Genomic DNA, 7,664 nt, shown 5'->3' with positions numbered 1-7,664 from the left:
TTCTTATACTTTTTCTTCTACCCTGAAGATGGGGGCGATACGTTCCTCCGAAACGTCGGTTAACACCACATATACACGGTGCCAAATCCCAGAAGACTGCTTTCTTCATAGTCACCGCCGTGAAAGCCTCAAATCTTACAATATAAATAATGCTTCTGAAAATAAATAACAAAATACCACTGCAGAGCCTTTATTTAAAGACTATAAAAAGGCAATACACTGTTCGTCTATAGACGACCCAGAATTCATACTTTTTTTCTGAACGTAACAATGCAGGTTTGAAGAAACTTGTTAAGTTTTGTCTTAACAGACAGGTGACTCATCTGCCTTCCTAAATGCCACGTGCCTTTTATGAATATGAGGGTAAGCCATAGAAACCGGCCCTCGCACTGCGACCTTCAGTGATCTATTGTGCTTCACGTTCCTTTTAAACCGTGAACAGCATTCTTCATATTTCTACCCGGTTTAACTGTAACCGGATTATCGAGGGTTTATTATATTGATAATCAATAAACTAAGTAATTATTATGGTAAGAATTTTATCACTCGGACATTGTGTTTTATTTTCTTTGCTTCAGATAGCACCACGAACAGAGATTGAATTGTTTCTGATACGTAAGTTGTGACAGTTCAAACCTGTTAAATTTTTCCATGGACGCAATTATCCCCTGTAGTCATTTCTTAAGGGGAGACTAATTCATTTGCGACTTATGACGTGTCTCTTATTTCTGAGCAGAGAGCAACTACCCTGTCTTACATCAAGTTTGAGTGACCGGAAATATGTGTCACCACAGTAGGCAAGTCTATAGTGTGGAGACCTGAACTTGTCTTCTGACACGTGTAGGCGTGATAACATTAACATTGCGAACATAGTGCTTGCAATCTGCCTGCAATTGCAGTGAAATTCAGAACATATAGCTACATTCTCTCATACTAATCTCGATATGGGGCACCAGATTCTGAAGCATATCTGCGTAGATGTCATATCTGTACCACTGTCAAATTACAGAAGACAGCAATTGCATATAGGGCAGAGGAAACGTCGTTGCCTAACAACGGGTCTACATACCATAATATGCACACCACACACACACATACAATACAGTCTTCAGTGCAGTCTCACCGGTCTTATTCGAAAGCACCACTTAATCTACGATAAGCTTCGACCGCACAGGGCCATCGTCAGGTATATGTGATGATCTACGTAAATTGTCACACTGTCGTCTAATTGTGTACGACATGCGAGGGCTAAACGTCGAAAACGCAATATCGTTGACAGGTGCAGAATTCTTGCTTTCATCAGACATGCCACAGTATCTTCAGAGGCTTTATTTATATTGAGCTCTTCTGGGTTCATACCATGCATTCGTGTAGACAGTTAGCGCTCGGGGACTCCTACACTGAAGATGGAGACGGCAGGTTCCTTCGAAATTTTGGTTGTCACCAACAGAACTGCATAGTGTCATGGCCCAAACCAAATGTTCACAGTCGTGCAGACTTCGGTACATGCTACTGTATGTGCACCATGAGTTCTGCGCATTGGTCCCACAGGTTAGGGGGCCGCCAGTCTCATAGCTGATCTGTCTCTCATCTGATCGCACCCTAACTTTCCTCACCAACACCTTTTTCGTTTTATTTTTCTCTTCACTTGTAGAGTGTCCGCACCTGAAGCATTTAAGAATAGCACGTTGGATAAGGAACTAGTGTAACGGTCGTTAAGAATTCAGCAGGATTTCTCGCCATCTGTTAAGTAAGATGTGTACTATTTATTCACTTCCTCTGCTTTCTTCGTCACTCCTTCGACTCCTGCGTGTTATCGAATCGTACGCCGAGGCCGACGTTTAACGCCAGCTGCCTCGAATAACAACACAAATAGTTAATCGTAAGCTGTCTTTACACAGTGTGTTGCACTTCACATGTATATATGATGGTGTCAGGAATATTCACAAAATAGATAACGATAGGCTGCAACAAATGACTGCTCTTTCGTTCGTAAGCTTCTGCGCAACTTACCATCGTGCAACATGTTAACGCTAGAAAATTCGTTGCTATGATAAACCGAAATTGGGTAATGACAATCGTACATCTCACGCTTACTTACTTACTTACTTATGGAGCTCAGTCCTTCTTGAGGATCCGTCAAATCTGCAGCTACTGAAGAATTTCCCAGCATTTTATGGAACCCGAAGGTTCAATACCGTCTTCACAAGATCCCTCCACGGGTCCCTATCCTGAGCCAGATCACTCCAATCTATACCATCCTATCTTATATCTCTAAGATTAAATTTAAAATTGTTCACCCACCAACGCCTTGGTCTTCCCAGTGGTCTCTTTTCTTCAGGCTTTCCCATCAATATCCTATATGCATTCCCTTTCTTCCCCATTCATGCTACATGCCCTGCCCACCTCATCCGACTTGACTTGATCATTCTAATTATACTTCCCAAGGAGGTAAGCTGCGAATAAGTTGAATAAGCAGTCGCGGGCAGCCGATAAGGGGTGGTCCTCCAGCTGGGGGATTGGGCGTGGTGCTATAATCTCACCGTAAAATTTACCTTGTTACGAAAAGGCACACAAAGCCTCGGACCTGGACGGATCCTCTGGATAAACATCTCACGCCTACAAAACATAAACTTATAAACGAGAAGGATAATCAATTTCGTGTTTCGACATTGAGCAGTACTCGCTTGTCCACCTGTTAGTACACAAACTTTGAATTCCTAGCTCTGTATACGCTCCTGATTCTCTCTTCTAGTACGGAGAAATCGAGGGATATATTTATATGAACTTAAATTCCTCGCGTCGGTCACGGTAGCCCAGCGGTCTAAGGCATGTACTGTCTTCTCTCGCTCGGAAGCTGGGATCATGGATTCGAATCCCACACAAGGCATGGGTGTTTGGTGTGTGTATACGTTTATTCTGTGTTGTCCTGTGTTTGGGTAGAGGCCTTGAGACGAGCTGATCACCCGTCCAGGGAGTCCTACCGTCTGTAAAAATGATCAGTAAAACTGGGAAACCAGGCCTATGGTCTAAAGTGGGAGCGAGAGGGGAAGAATTCCTTGCAGGGAATGAGGAATGGGTTCTTCATGCTTCATCTGATGCTTCGTTTTGTTTACGCAATGAACTTATTGCGATTTTCAAAATGAACAGAAATTATCTCTCCAAATTACATTAACCATTTGAACTTTGTAACGGAGCCTCAACCTGTGACCTTTGATGAAGAAACTGAAATTTTAAATATTCAGAAGAAAATCTTGCCTCAAGGAATAAAAATTATGCAATAGCGAAATAACCAGTGGTGTTTTTACGTGCTGTTCTGTGCAAGAAAAACCTAACTCTTTGTAACAGTTTGTCATAGTGTATAGTTACCGCACTCTGGCGAGGAAGCGCGGAAACAAAAGCCTTGGGCCAGTGGGTTAAATCTAGGGGACACGTATAATCATTTCTACGTAAATCAGTTAAAGACATAGAAATGATTTTTAGAGGTATTCAACTCCGATTATCGGATGCGATACGGACAAATGGCGCGGGCGACGCATGTGTGAAGCGTAATTGGGTTACTTCCCCTTGCGCAGGCTGTTCCGCCCGCAGATCCTGTGCCCCAGTTTCAGAGGCCTCAGCTCCTGCGTCTCATCAGATTGTCGGTTTCTTCTAATTCGCTCAGCATCGATCCCGTATTTTGACGCCAGGCGGTGGTACGTCACTCCAATATCAAGCGGCCCAGCTTCATCTGTCGGCCACAGAATAAACCCGTCGTTAGGAGAGACAGTTGAGGGAACTTTGATAGTTATTCGTGGACTTGCAGTTGGCTCAACTGAGCGAGTTCATATTTAACTTTTAAGCGTACAATTTTTTATGAGACAGAGTCCCTATGCTGGCACACAGGGTCGCCAAGTGGGCCCATTGTACTAGCCCCTGGTGATATATGAGGAAATGGAATGCTGGTGGAGACATATTTGGCAGGAGAATCCGAGGAATCTGCCCCCACGCCATTATCTTCATCACAGATCCTACACGGACTGGTCTAAGCCGACAACGAGCTCCACTACGACACAGCCAAATCAATGACTCTGCAGCCCTTTATTGGGCCCTGGCCTCCTTTTCAGTTCCGTATTCCTATACCCAGTTGGTAAAGCTCCTTAAGCAAGGGATCAGTACGTCACAAGGCCTCTCCCTACACACAGGACAGCACAAACACGGAATAAACGCACACAGACATCCATGCCTCGAATAGCATTCGAATCCACCACCCCAGTGTTCGGGCGGGCGAAGGCAGAAAGCAAATACAAGACGTCCGGATGAAAAGTATCCAAAATATAATAATTGTATGTCAGAAAGCATTTACTATATACATTTGTGGGTTTCAACATAAAAAGGGAAACTTTCTGAGTTTTTTCTGAGTGTATAACTTTCTCAGTAAATTTCAGTGTGGGCTCCCTTGATTACACGACAAATATCCAGACGATATTCGACCTCGTTCCACGTTGCTTGAAGCATGTTCGGTGTTACCGTAGCCACAGCGTCTCTTTATGTGGGCTTTTAGGTGTTGAAGGTCGTTGATCTTAACCTGGTAGACAATGTTCTTCACATAACGCCAGAAGAAAAAATCCAGTGGGGTTAAATCTGGCGTCCTAGGAGGCCAACAGGTTGGTCTGTTTCTGCCGATCCATCTCAAAAGCCATCACTCTGTCCAGGTTGTTCCTAATTCATTCATTCATCAGTAATCTGTCAAGACGACAGGTCCACAGTCTCTCCCAAAACAGTTCCTCCACTTGATGCGATCTAGAGCTTTCTCCTTCAAATGAAAATATCCTCTTCTGTTCCCAAGGTCATCCAGCATCTTCTTACGTCTTCTTCCTCGTCTTCTGGTCACTTCTATCCGCCCCTCTATCTTTCCTTCAATAACTTCTTTTAGAAGGCAGTTACCGCGTAAAATATGACCAATTCAATTAGCCTTCCGTTTTCTTATTTCGTGTAGGATATTCCTCTGCTCACTGACTCTAATTAACACTTCTTCATTTCTCACATAATCGGTCCAACTGATCTTCTCCATCCTTCTCCAACACCACATTTCGAAACTTTCCAGATGTTTCTGATCTACTGCCCTAAGTGTCCATGTTTCAGCCCCATACAGAGCTATGCTCCAAATGTAGCATTTCACTAGTTTNCTCCACACTACATGTTTCGGCCCTAAATGGCCATCATCAGGTGTGTATTCTTACGTAGCTGCTATACTGCCCGTAGTTTAAAATTTTAAATCACCAGTCTTTCTAATTGTATGTGTAAGATCTTTGTTAACCTACACGCGTTAATTTGATTTCTAAAATTGGCACTTTTTTAAAACTTTAATTCAAGTTAAAATGTCTATAAATTTCCTGTTCTTTTTCTTTTTCCAAATTTTTAAAAATTAAAATTTTCTCGGGGTACATGCCCTATGTCTATAGTGCTGCAGCGGCCACTTCTTGTTTTATCGCTGTTCAGGTATTGTCTGTAATATACAAATATTCGTATTACTATCTTATGTTATGTTATTCTTATATGTTATACTGTTATTTGTTCTTACTCCCTGTAGGCTCTCTCTGTGTGTGTCGCTGCTTATCTTTAATACGTGTGCTGTCTGTATTGTGTGCTATGTTTTATGTTGGTGAGTGTTGGAGGGGGGATGGGTAGTGGGGAGAGGGAGGTACCGTTAGTCTGTATAGATTTCGTGTATAGTTTGAAATATGGGATTGTATATTTCTATGTGTGTGTCATTCATGTGTAGGCCCTTCTTACTTATTTTATATATATGGTATTTCTCTAATGAATTCAAATGTCTACCCTTCTTTCCTGTTGTTATAACTTCCATTACGTCTGTTATTGTTCCGTATGCATGTCCTGTATTTAGTATGTGATTTGAGTACCCGGAATTGCTATTATTATTTCTAATATCATGTATATGTTCTTTATATCTAGCGTTAAATGTTCGGCCCGTTTGCCCAATGTATTTCAATGGGCAATCTACACATTTCATTTGGTATATGCCACTTTTATTGTATTTATCTAATTGTGGTTTTTGTTTGAGTATGTTTTCTATTGTGTTACGTGTGCGGAATGCTACTTTTATCTGTGTGTCTTTAAAAAGTTTTGTAATTTTTCTTACTTCTTTTGTACTATATGTAAATATGGCCCACTTTGTTTTTGGTTGTTGTTCGTCGTCATTTGTGTTTGATTTTTGTTCTCGTTTTGTCTGATTCGATCTTTTGATTATGTTAGTGTCGTATCCGTTGTTATGTAGTATGTTTTTAATAGTGTTCTTCTCTATTTGTTTTCCTTTTTCTGTTATTGGGTATGTGTGGAGTCTATTCATTAAGTAATTAATACCTGACAATTTGTGCTCGAATGGATGGCACGAGCTGTTAGGTATTATGATGTCTGTTTGTGTGGGTTTTCTATATATTTCGAATTGCAAGCTATCTTCATTACGATGTATTGTTATATCTAGAAAGTTAATAGATTCTTCTTGTTCTCTTTCAATTGTGAACTTTATAGTTGGTTGCAATTCGTTAATTTCTTTGAGTGTATGTTCTATGTTCGTTATTTTTTCGTCATATATTATTAATATGTCATCGACATATCTAAAGTATGCCACTATTTGTTGTTTTACTAGAATGGGAAATATTTGAGTGTGTTCCATATATTGTATATATGTTTCTGCTATTATTGCCGATGTTGGGGCTCCCATAGCTAGACCATCTGTTTGTTTGTAGTAATTTTGGTCAATTTGAAAATAATTCTGTTCCAATACTGTTTTTAATATATGTATTGTTTCTTTATGGCTTTCTTTATCTGTGTCATTGTTTACCTCTAATATAGTGGGAGTCATTAGTCATTAATATAGTCATTAAGTGGGAGGAGTTTTGGACATTGTATGTGTTTGGTAATTTTAGATAATCATGTAATACTTTTGTTAATTTCCTTGCTATTTCGTAAGCTGGGGCGTTCTTCCAATTTATTATTGGTCTAATGGGTGTGTTAGGTTTATGTAATTTTATTGTAGCGTGTAGGTTTGGGGCTGTGGGATTCATGTTTGTGTATTTCCATTTGTCTCGTATGATATTAATACACTGTTTCAGTGTTTGTTTTATTGCCCTTTTGTATTGTTGGGTCGTGTTTTTGTCAATTTTTATAAATTGGTTATTGTGTATGAAGTTATTTATTTTCTGTTTATATTCTTCTCTGTTAGTATTACTAGTGTGTTTCCTTTATCTGCTTTCGTTATAATAAGTTTATTCTCTTTGATTTTATTTTTTATATTCATTATTTGTTTCCATTCCCTTTTATCATTCTTATCTTTATTGTTTTTATTCCTTTCATTATTATTCTTGTGTATATCTTTTAGTTTCTTCGCAATTAGGTGTCTATAATAATTTTGTTCTGTTATTTCTAGGTTATTTATTGCTGTTTCAGCTTCTAGGGCTAATGTCTCAATCCATTTTTCGTTCTTGTGATGTAGATTATATTTAAGGCCTTTACTTAGTATGTGGGTTCCTTTGTGTGTAAATTGTATATTTGTTTGGTTCACTACCCTCGTGTATTGTATGTTTTTACTTGTTGTATCTGTATTTTGTGTTTTCATCATGTTGTTTATTTTTTGTTGTTGTTTTAGATATGTTGTTTCCATA

General features: G+C 39.7%; 1 protein-coding gene across 1 annotated transcript in view; it reads left to right on the top strand.

The window, feature by feature from the left end:
• Positions 1-7,664, top strand: part of LOC111869988 (two pore potassium channel protein sup-9) — an 85,977-nt gene that overhangs the window by 28,075 nt on the left and 50,238 nt on the right. The gene's annotated exons all lie outside the window — the stretch shown is intronic.

This window comes from Cryptotermes secundus, unplaced genomic scaffold (assembly GCF_002891405.2).
Source record: "Cryptotermes secundus unplaced genomic scaffold, Csec_1.0 scaffold2458, whole genome shotgun sequence".
Lineage (NCBI taxonomy): Eukaryota > Metazoa > Arthropoda > Insecta > Blattodea > Kalotermitidae > Cryptotermes > Cryptotermes secundus.
Note: the sequence above shows the minus strand (reverse complement) of the source record. Positions and strands in the feature narration are given on the sequence as shown.